Here is a 12,366-nt window from a genome sequence, read left to right as displayed (position 1 = left end):
ACATACTTAATACTAACTATACTAAACCCGTTATTGAGAAACAGTTATATCAATATATCTAATCAACCTATTAATAATACTTATATCTATCTATACAATATTTAAAAAATATTGTATCAGCAGAAACCACCCACTAGCTCTTAGCGTTTTCTCTAAACTATGTCGCTTTACTCATTAACATCATTAAAACCAAAATACACATGTTTAGGCTTTGGACCCACTTCTGTTTTCTTATGATTATGTTTCCCCTTCGTTTGTACAATAGCTAAATTTGCGTCAGTCGTGAGCACACATTTACAATTATCAGTTTTATTTGAGGAACATTTCCAAACGACACCTTTCTTGGATTTTGTGCAACGGATGAAAGTATACGATTTATAAAGAAGTGCATATTTCTTTTTCGCAGACTTGATAAGTACGGGACCTGAAATATTAAATATTTATATTTAGAATTTATATGAGAGGGTGATAATCGATTTTAATATTTACATCATGGAGATCTTACAGTTAATATAATTGAAAATTCTTGGTACATTATGTACAATAATTTATTGCTAAAAATAAATAGTTCAATAATAAAACTAAGCTAGTCTAGGTATATTAAAGTTCCGTCGATAGACGGTACAATTGTAACAAAATCTCAAATGGTCTTTAGTGTTAAGGGTTAAAGTGATGTTACCACGTCTACGTTTCATACTAAGACCCTTTTCATAAACGTAGTAAAAACAGTTCTTACCAACGTGTCACTTGGAAAATAAAGTGAAATAACTATTGCTATTAATATTAAAGTTTGTGATTAAGGCATATTATCTAGTAAATTGTTATTACATACTTAGCTTCTAAATTTAAATTATTTTCTCTGCTTACTTGTCACAATCATAGAACTAAACGATAAAGTACCAAACTTCTAAAATAGATTTCTAAACAATTTGTTTTAGATTACATCAGGCGAGTATCTAAGAGGTGGAACGGAAACATTTGTGGGATTGTGTTTCGTAAAATGTTGCTTTCGTGCGTATGACTTCCAACAGTTTGCAAAACTTGATTTCTTCTATCGGTTTTGATATTGGCTTTACATTCTTGTGAGATTCTTGACGAGCAGTACCACTTTGCGATATGTTTTGAAGAGTAGCCTAAATTATATGCATAGTTGTTGTAAATGATTTTCACCTTCCCTTTTTTCGATGGTATAAGATAAGCTGTAAGGTTTTACACTTGTAATAATTATCTGTTTAGAAAATTTAAAAAAGATATTTTTCAATAATTCACTTTGGATAATATAAAATTAAATATGCATACTATATATGTAGTGTATATAATTCATATATTTATAATATTGTAATTTTATTTATTTACAAAATAAATATTAAACATTACAATTAAATATAAAGCCAAAGTAGTTATAGTAGATTGCTTGGCTTATAATTCAGTTGTATAATGAATAAAGAACTTTATTACTAATAAAGAATATCAGCAAAGCTAAGGTATACGCATTTTAACAAATTTACCCTGTTTATTCTGATATACAATTGGTGCTTTATGAGTGTGAGTAGAATTATATGATATGACATCCCCTCTATGTGTCAGAATCAAACTTCCCGGGCATTTTTTAGAGTTTCTCGAGGAGCACAACCATGACACTGTAGATTTTGACCTGTAATTCATGGAATAGGAGAAATTCTCAAAGTATAATAGCTGCTTTCCTCTAACAGATGTAATATATTGCACTCCTGAAATTGTAACAAAAAGATAAACTACAGCAATGCATATCAAATGTACATAAAGCGGGACATTAAACATATTTATCTAAAATTTATTATATTTTAGATCTAGAACAGTTTAATTAAAAATATTGTTGGGCTTGTATGCATAATATTTTTTGGTGTTAGTATATATTTGATACCAGTAAACAAGTAAAAGCAATAACTAATAAAGTTCCCTATTAAAATTTACTGAAGAAAGTTTTTTTACACATCATGCAGGTTTACTCAGATATAGACAATTACATTACCTGATAAATGGACAAGAAGTTGTGCAGTTCTATATTTGTAAAAAGTAACTTTGGGACACCCTTGACGACACAAGTAACCTTGCGCTAACAAATCACTTTGAATGTTAGCTACTTGATTACATATAATTATGTTTATGTTTTCTTACATGATTTCATATAATTATTTTTATACTTTACTACCTTAAACCGATTTAGTCAAGATCAAACCTAATATACATACATAATTAATTAATAAAATTCTTTTTCTCCAACTTTAAAATATTTAAAATGTAACCTATGTATCAGATTTAGAAATAAGGGGGAGTGTGTGCTTTTCTTATAACTGTTATTTTCTTTTACGTTTTATTAAACTTATTATATAGGCATATTGAGTTTAATGTGTCAATATTTTTGCTTTCAATTTAGATGCTTAAATAAAAGCTCCAAACCTACAAGTACATAAATACAGTTTATGGTGGTGGTGATATTGTGATTTATAAATTCAGCAACAACAAAAATCTGTACGGGTATTGTATTCATACATTAAATTCAAAAAAGTTATATAATATTTTTTTCAAATAAATATAATCAAAACAACAGTTATTCAAATGGGTAACATAATATAAACTTAAAATTTAAAAAAAATAGTAAGTATATACATAGTTTAAAATTCATAAGCTATGTCAACATTACTGCCAAAATTATTTTTGTTAAACTTAGGTTCTCCATAGTAATCATGTTACTAAATTTGTTGATTATATAAATAAATACAAAATATTAATTAAATTATAGATAAATCTCCACCAAGTATTGTGTTTAATAATATTTCTGATGACAAACACAATATTATTAGTTTGTTTTTCAATCACTTAATTAACATTTGAATACAAACTCTTAACCTTTTAGAAAGAACATCCACGTATTTAAGTAAGTATTACACTTTATACAAAGGAGTTTGTTTGTGAAACATTGTGCTCAATCAATTATGATGAAGTTAAGTCATAAAGGGTTAGTGCGTTGTATATAAACAAATAATTATGCCTGTTGTTTTCTATCACAAGTGTGCACATAATAATGGGTATTTATCATCAAAAGAAGTTAAAGACTTACCCAGATGACACAGACTTCCCGCCAATACTTACAATCTTCGGAATCCAATGCTTTAAACACAACGGAATAATTACTTAATTACTATAACCAAACTTAACATACATTTTGGAATTTGATGTACATTCACGATATTTATTTTTTAAACAATAAACCATAACTAAGTTAGTTAACTTTAAGTAAATAGCACTATGAATAAAATCAACCAACTTTTAACACTAAATCGCGTTACTCTATTTACAACAATATGTAATAAAACATGTTACGCATAAAAGTATTGAAATATTACAATGATTTACATTTATAAACAATATTTCTTTTGATTTGGTGTATGTTGAAACTTCAACAAATTATTTTAGGTTATTTTTAATTTTAAGGTTTGTACAGACGAGATACCGCTTACAGACTCAATCGACTGTAAGTTACAGTTGTGAGTCTGTGTGATCACTATTCCCTATTGAGCATTGAAGTAAATTATGATTTGCTCGAATTTCGTATTGATACATTTTTACAATTTATACCCCATAAATTGACAATGCAGCCCATGGTGGCAGACGTGGTCCTTAATAAAATGTGTATACGACACATCGCTAATAAAAGTCATATAAATATTTAGCTCGCCACCTAGCAAAACGTACTGTAATTATCATACATATGGGATAATTTTATAACGATGTACGGCTGTAAACTACTATCGTACGCAGATGGTATAAACATTTTAAAAGTAATGGCCAGGCCTGGTATGGTAGCTGCCGGGCTCAATTCAAATCTTATTTTGGGGTCAACAACATAAAGCCTGATTCCTTTTTATTATTATATGCAAATTCTTGATATAACCTTGTATCATTAGCTACAAATAAGTACGATGTCATCATATCAAAAATTATTAATGCCCTTAAGAATGTACTACTTCGGGCTGGCCAGCCAGTGCTTAGTAGGGTTGAGGATCCTTCCTAAGTCTTTTTTTACACAGACACTTGGCGACAAGATAAAAAAACCCGAAGTAATTTGGCTATAAGGATTTGAGTATCATATCATAGAGTTTGGTCCAAAATAGCTTAGGAATCCCTGATATATGCTGTGCGTTATAAATCAGTCAACATAAATGTAAGTTTCATGAAGACGTGAATAGTTTTTAATAAAAAAGTACACCTAAATTACTACTAAACCTTTCATCAAAAATAAAAATTGCACGTCGAATCGGTTTTATCGTAGATAGAGTATAGAACTAGATAAGCTTCTTAAAGAACAATAATAACTAAAGAGAGAAGACATTAACGTAAAATACTTAAGTGCGAGCGAAACAGAGTATCAGTTTTTCTGTCTCTATTTGCATATCGGGTTTTATTTGTTTACCACTGAGCCCTTGGTGGTTCCAAACATATTTTTCAGTGCAAACCGACTCAATTGCGAATCATGTTACCAACGTCAGGTAGTTGCCACACTTCGTGTCCTTTGTAAATAGTTGGATTATAATATTCGCTATCTCACACGCTGTACGCTGATGCCTGGTCTATACCATATAACCATAGTCCGTCTACGGGTTTTATGTTAAAAACTACATGTCTTTTTAAATTTTACGACCTGGTAACATAGACCATAACAGACCTTTATTACCACAGATCACAAAGTTTTCTATTAGGGATGGCGATTCTTTACGAAAAAGATCGATTTTTAAATCGATTCGAATCGTAGTCTAATGAATCGATTCACGAAAAAATCGAGGCCTACAAAATCGATTCTTAAAAAATCGATCTTTTTTTCAAGTTTGCGTTTACAATGTAAATTTGTATCAATTTTACTAAAAACAAGATTAATATTGCAATTAACGATATCTTATCAATAAAATCAGGGAATTCAAAAATAACAATTATTTTTATTACCGTATCAAACTATAAGATCAACTATAAAAAAAATAAGTATTTATATACTGAATGTTTTTATTGATTGCAAAAAAGTAAAAAATAAGGTAAGAGTTAAAAGTTTAAATATTAAGCATTGGGAATTATAACTGGGAACTATAGTTCCCAATGCTCAGTTTCCCTTAGTTTTTACGTCCTGGTGACAATATTTGCATGTGCCTCCGAAGTCTTTTTTAATAAAATGATTCCATAAATCACTTCTACCCGACATGCTGAAAAAATATATTTATTCCTCATTTATTTTATGTATTAAACTTGATAAACAATGATATTTTAAGTAATTAGTCACTAGTTTCGAGTAATATTCAAAATCCTATTAGGATAAGTTAGCATAATTTCTTAATGAATTTAAAAGAATAAAATATTCTTATAAAATATATGAAAGAATAGTTTAACATTTTATAAAAAAGTAACCTTTGTATAAAAATAGCACCAAATGTGAATCGATTAATTAAGATACGAATTGCTTTAAAAATTGATATTTTTCGGAAAGAATCGCCATCCCTAGCCTGGCGATTACTTGATTATAATAAAATTAGAGTAAAAGCGATAGTTTATTTTTAAAATGATAATGGGAGCTTTACTATTTTTTCTGTAAACAAGATGAATAATTTGATGGTTTGACGTTAAATAGATAATTGGACATAAAGTAATCGTGAATGAAGTATGAACACTTCCATCAATAAGAATTCCACATATTACTTATTAGTTATTTCAATGCTGATTATTCCTGTGTAAAAGTAAATTTAAATGATAATCACAACTAACAGAACAAACTGAAAATAATAGCGTCAAAGTAAAAAATAAGAAGCGCTTTACTTATTTACTTACCTACTCTCAATTAGTTATTATTTCGCAACAAACACTACATGAAAATCTGATGAAAATCAATCATGAAAATACTTATATTACGCTAATAACAGTATTCATTAAACGACAACAACAAATGAATAATGCAATATCAATCGTCACAGATTATAAATACATAAAGTCAAAGACTACAAACGTAACTTTTTTATTAAAGAGAGGCGAGTAAAGGATACTAAACATACAGCCATCTCGCGAGTTTATGAGTAGTTAACTCTTTAACCGGCAGCACTCTTATAATTCAGGCACATTCAACTAAATGCAAATAATTGTATGGTTTATACCAAAACAGAAAAAATCGAATGTCGATTTTCAAGGGTGATATATCGATTCAGTGAATCGACACAGTACTTCATATCGATTTAAAAAATCGATATTTTCTGCTCGAAAAATCGATTCTTCGATTAATCGATCTCAGATCGCCATCCCTATTTTCTATGCAATTGAAGGGGGCAAAGTTGTATATTGTCAGAATTCAGTAAAAAAAATAAAAATGGTTTGTTTGTGTATTAATATAACCTTTCATTATTAATAATTTTAAAAACTAAAATTGAATATTACATTGCATGATAAAAGTAGCGTGGTCAATGATACTTTGAATTAAAACATATTTTTAGGGTATACATTTGTGCTGTGCTCAAAGTTTTAGATAACATAACCTCGCCAAGTCAGTAGATAACTTTTTAATAAGTTTGTGGAGTGTGTAAGCTGTAATGTAGTGCTATTAAATAAGTATTGTGTTAATGACATTAAAATGAATTATTTAACACCAGGCGGGATTTAGGTAAGTTTGCCTGACTTTGTTTTGTATATTGGCTTTTACTTTTCTATGACTTCACTACTAATAAACACCGATTATATGCATTTTGATTTTTAACATTTGCATTTCGTATTTAATTCCTAATAAAGATCAAAAGAATTATATACCGTACAGTGGTATTGAACTTTTTTTTAAATTTTGTAATCTCAGTAAATGTTACTATTTTCTTAAACTATCATCCACCAATCATTGTTTTGTGTCTAGTAGTTATAGTTTACTTTAAGACTTGACTCTGAATACATACAAATTGAATCTAGCTTAAACATTACTCTAGGCCTAGACCACTTAAGACATTTAAATGTACCTAGTACTGAAGTAGGAATACAAATGTATCAATTCAATCAATCTCAATTGGTTGGGAAGCAAAATGTTTGTTTCTGCCATAATTTATATAAATTTATGTTAACTATAAAATGTCAATGATGTAAAAGTTATTGTGTTCTAGTTATAAATATGTATACTGTATACATAAAGTTTGAAAACTAATTAAGCTTTTATTTTTCTGTGAATCAAAGCCTGGATCGTAAGTATGTACTTTATTATTTATAAGAATAATTCTATTGAAGTGTAGTGTAGTAAGTATGATTTAATTTGATCTTTAAAGTTATTTTATTAAGTATATGAGTACACTCTAAATTTATAAGAATGCTAAAAAATTCAGTTAAGCTTTCAATTAAAAATTAACATAAAAGATTAGATTTTTCATTTATACTGAAAATATGTCTGGTTAATTAATTAATAATATTTTAAATGTTATAAATTTTGTTTGTCATAGATAATTATCTTAAACTACCAGACTGATTCAAAAACAATATATATTCACCATTGAGTAACACCTGCATCCTATAATGTCTAGGACTAATACTTCAATTATTGGTTACATTGTATGTTATGTTAATGTTGCCAAATAAGGAAAATTGTTTCCTTTGGAGAGCTTCCATCAGTTTGTTATTTTCAAGAAACAATCTTGAGAATGGGTTCCTATTTAAAATTTTTGCTGGTTATTCTATTTTAAGGCTACATGCAATTTTATAACTTTACACTATCACAAATGAAATGTGGGTAGAATTGCAGGAAACAGCTATTTAAAAAGGTACGAAGGTAAGAATTTAATTAATTTAGGTAATAATCCCTATAATTTTTCAATAACACTTTTTTTAAGTTGTATTAGATGTGTCATATACTTTATGATTACAATTAATAGTATTGTGTTATAGATTGTGTAAGTAATAATTAATATCAACATACATATAATAAACATACAAATACGGGAATTTCTTAAACTCACTTGAAACCTGCTTAAGACAGTAAAGGTTGCAAATTTTCTTTCTGAAAACCAAACTATAAATTAATAAAAACTACAAATAATTAAATTTTACACTTTATAATCATATCTACTTTCAAAAAATATTAAAATTCAGTTCAATTGAAAACTGATCTAAAAATATCTAGTTATAAATATTTAAAAAGATCTATAAATTTTTCTATGAAGTTCAAGTTTTATTTGCCTAAGATTAGTTCTTTAATATTAAGGGTAGCAGTATGAATTTTTGTATTTTACTTTTACACCTAATTCTAATTATCTTTCAGACCTGACATATGATATTGTGAAGTCACAAAGGGGTAGAGATCTACTTTTGGTAAATGGCTATACCTATGCTATGAACACTGAACGTCGTTGGATATGCTCTACTCATCATCCTAAGTGCAAAGTGAAGTTGTGTCTTGAGTCTAATGGGCGAATATCATCCTTAACTGGAGATCATACTCATGGCCCCAAAAAAATATTCAACTATAATGGTCGTATTGTGAGGTTATAAAGCTAAATAACATAAGTTATGTTAATAGTTTAGTTTAAGTACAGAATTTAGTGAAATTATTTTTTTAATCCTATTTAAATTGTAGGTGAAAGAAGTTTATGGATTTATTGTCTTATTGTTTTGTATTAAATCAGTTATGTCATTGTTTTATCCATTTTGTGAATTATATTTGTGCTCCTGATTGTTATATATTTTTATTTTATAATGATGATCCTTTATATAGTAATCATTGCTATTTAGGCTTCAGCAAGGTTATTGAAACCATATATATGGTATTGAAACCATATGTATGGTATTGCAACCATTTATTAATTATAAATATAATATTTAACTTATTTTTATCTTAAATTTTTTTCCTATAAACCTGTTGAGGCACAATGATAATGTACAATTTATTTAAATATTAAAGAAATCTGATGACCCGCTGTAATATTAAATGTCCACACAGTGACTACAAATACTCACATTTATATTTGTAGTTATGTATGCCTCATTTGTTGCAGGTCTTCAATTTATACCTACTAGAGCTGGGAACCATATAGCCCTTTACAAAGGTAATTCTTATTCTAAAATGACAAGTAAAGCGAGGTGGTACTGTAATAAAAAGTATCGAGGCTGTAAAGGTAAAATTATTATTTGTGATAATGTTGTTTGTGAACTTGATGTGCATAACCATATTTAGATTTGTGTTTTACCCTGTTAACATTGAAGCCAACACTTCATAATATGAAATAACTATATTATAGTTCTAAAGTTTTTATTGTTCACTCACTTTATTTTTGATGCATAATCATAATAACAAAGAGGTAATTTTGAAATTAATTATATTAATATGTAATTTTTTATGAAAAATTCATTCAACATGTATAACATTTCGATCTTGACAATACTATATAATGCTTGGAGTTTATTTGGGTTCTAGGCTTAAAAAAATCCTTAACAATTTTTGTTAAAGAAAAATTAAATACATTTCTTGTATAATGTAAAATCTCCCTAAATAAATGTACATTTTCAAAACCCCCATTTTCCATTTAGATTCCCCCTAAATTTGGGAGTAAACCCCGCTAGTTGGCATCATTTTTAGACGTTTAAGATAACAAATATGTATGTATTTCTAAAAATATTGCGAGTTATAGTTATCACCCCTAATTTCAAGTACCAGACACATTTATTACACCTAATCTAACATTAACTGGACCCAACGTCCTTAAAATCATCCACATAAGCCGGCCGTTTACCAAGCATCAAAATCAAAAATCGATTTTTGAGCGCGATTTTCATATTAAAATAATTGAAAATCTGAGTTTTTTAGACGTAACAGTAATTTAAATATAATATTGATATACTACCCTAACCTTACCGAACAGTATTAAGTATAGGTTTTTTGGACAGCTCCGGCGCCGCGCCGCGGGAAATACAGCCCCTCCACCCTTGCATAACAAAGCACAGGCATATTTTGGTCGCCTCCGGTCTTTTCTCGTATCTCTATTTTAATCGCGTACATCCTCAATTAAGTAAACACTATCATCAATATTAAAATTGCACTTTGCCAAAAACAAATTCTAAATTTGGCATCTAGATTTACGTAAAGTAAATTTATAATCAATTTACTTAACATCTTCTGTTGACGTTCGTAAGTGTACTTGTCTCTATGAATAAAGCCATTTTGAGTTGAACGTTTAGTTTTTATATACAATAGGGAGATTTTGAGTCTACGGGACGCCCAAAAAGATCACTCATCGCAGTCCATTGACACCCATTTAAGTGGGCCGGCCTTTGATTATACTCTTTCATTAAACAATTGGAAGTCGTATTTCCCAGGGACGATTCACAGTTAGAAAGTTTGCAATAGGTGGACGGTGTTGAAACGAGACCCAAAAAACTCTTCTCAATAGTAAAATATGTAGAATACTAAAGCCGGGTTTCCACCGCGAGCGGAACGGACCCATAAAGGACTCGGTCTAACTCGCAAGCGTAAACTGCATACTTGTATTCCCACCAACAAATAGTCGGGCGGAAAGGACTGAGCGAGCAGAAAGAGTTGAAAGGAACTCGCTCAGTTCTAGGGAGCGGAGCGGAGTAATTACGGAGTCCGTTCAACTCGCAGTGACAAATTACATAGTAGCGTTTCCACACAGAAAGTGCTGAGCGGGGCCGATCGAACGAGTAAAAAGTGATTGAAACGAGTCCGCTGTGGCAAGGTCTCGCCGACTAGTTTGAAACGGACTCGCTCGCGGTTTCCATCACCCGAAATTGTTCTCTACTAAGTACTAACCCTGTAATAGTTATTAAATTTTTCATCGTCTAAATCGTAGAATAGCCTATATTCCCCTTTCAATGTTCTTTCTCGAATGTGCTGGCATAACCAAAATCTCTGTCTTGCACTTTTTTTTCTATGCTTAAGATAATAAGTACTTTTTCTTTATGTATACATAATCACTGTCTTCACTTGATCCCGTGTCACTCGACAACATCGCAAATTCGCAACAAAACACTACCGCACGTTCAAAACTCCAACTGAACTCGCTCTCTGTGTAAACTGATTGTTCATTTTCCATTTCTCATTTTTCGTTCAGCTCGCTCCGCTGATTCCTCTCTCTCATTTCCCTTTTGCAGTGGAAATCAACAGACAAATCTCTTTGTTGGTGGAAATGCAAAGCTATTTCATTTAAAAGGCGTCCGTTCCGCCTAACCATTTCCCGCTCATTACCCTTTCGCGGTGGAAACCCGGCTTAAAGCCGGGTTTCCACCGCGAGCGGAACGGACCCATTAAGGACTCGGTCTAACTCGCAAGCGTAAACTGCATACTTGTATTCCCACCAACAAATAGTCGGGCGGAAAGGACTGAGCGAGCAGAAAGAGTTGAAAGGAACTCGCTCAGTTCTAGGGAGCGGAGCGGAGTAATTACGGAGTCCGTTCAACTCGCAGTGACAAATTACATAGTAGCGTTTCCACACAGAAAGTGCTGAGCGGGACGGATCGAACGAGTAAAAAGTGATTGAAACGAGTCCGCTGTGGCAAGGTCTCGCCGACTAGTTTGAAACGGACTCGCTCGCGGTTTCCATCACCCGAAATTGTTCTCTACTAAGTACTAACCCTGTAATAGTTATTAAATTTTTCCCCTTTCAATGTTCTTTCTCGAATGTGCTGGAATAACCAAAATCTCGCGTCTTGCACGTTTTTTCTATGCTTAAGATAATATGTACTTTTTCTTTCTGTATACATAATCACTGTCTTCACTTGATCCCGTGTCACTCGACAACATCGCAAATTCGCAACAAAACACTACCGCACGTTCAAAACTCCAACTGAACTCGCTCTCTGTGTAAACTGATTGTTCATTTTCCATTTCTCATTTTTCGTTCAGCTCGCTCCGCTGATTCCTCTCTCTCATTTTCCTTTTGCAGTGGAAATCAACAGACAAATCTCTTTGTTGGTGGAAATGTAAACCTATTTCATTTAAAAGGCGTCCGTCCCGCCTAACCATTTCCCACTCATTACCCTTTCGCGGTGGAAACCTGGCTGTAGAGAGAGAATCAAGCCGATCACTTTTTTAATCATTTGTATTAATTACTGACCATCGTATATCTTTACTCGCTGTCGTATTTAATTTGAACATAGACTCAATTACGGCATAAAGTTATATTCGTGTTGTGACAATTGTAAGGCAAGCTATAAATCTAAAGTCAGCTTGGACGTGCTCGGCTCTTTATTATACCGGCATGATTCGCCCAAGGCGCTTAGTGAACGAACTCGCCTACGAACGAACGGTAACCGCGTCTTTTTGAAATACTTTAAAGCTATAATTTTAGGCTGCATTTTTTAATAAGTAATCGTTTT

The 12,366-nt window shown here is 30.9% G+C and overlaps 1 protein-coding gene and 2 long non-coding RNA genes across 4 annotated transcripts in view; 1 reads left to right on the top strand and 2 right to left on the bottom strand.

The window, feature by feature from the left end:
* Positions 1-12,366, bottom strand: part of LOC110998605 (protein tramtrack, beta isoform) — a 297,133-nt gene that overhangs the window by 12,957 nt on the left and 271,810 nt on the right. The window lies entirely within an intron of this gene.
* LOC123689405 lies at positions 5,020-5,937 on the bottom strand. Its single transcript, XR_006750384.1, has 2 exons — positions 5,851-5,937; positions 5,020-5,231 (listed from the first exon to the last, which is right to left on the bottom strand). It is a non-coding gene; the product is annotated as an uncharacterized LOC123689405 (long non-coding RNA).
* Positions 6,394-9,258, top strand: LOC110998645. The gene is made up of 3 exons (XR_002600366.2): positions 6,394-6,670; positions 8,297-8,519; positions 9,030-9,258. It is a non-coding gene; the product is annotated as an uncharacterized LOC110998645 (long non-coding RNA).

Source organism: Pieris rapae, chromosome 8 (assembly GCF_905147795.1).
Source record: "Pieris rapae chromosome 8, ilPieRapa1.1, whole genome shotgun sequence".
NCBI lineage: Eukaryota > Metazoa > Arthropoda > Insecta > Lepidoptera > Pieridae > Pieris > Pieris rapae.
This window is presented reverse-complemented; position numbering and strand designations above follow the sequence as displayed.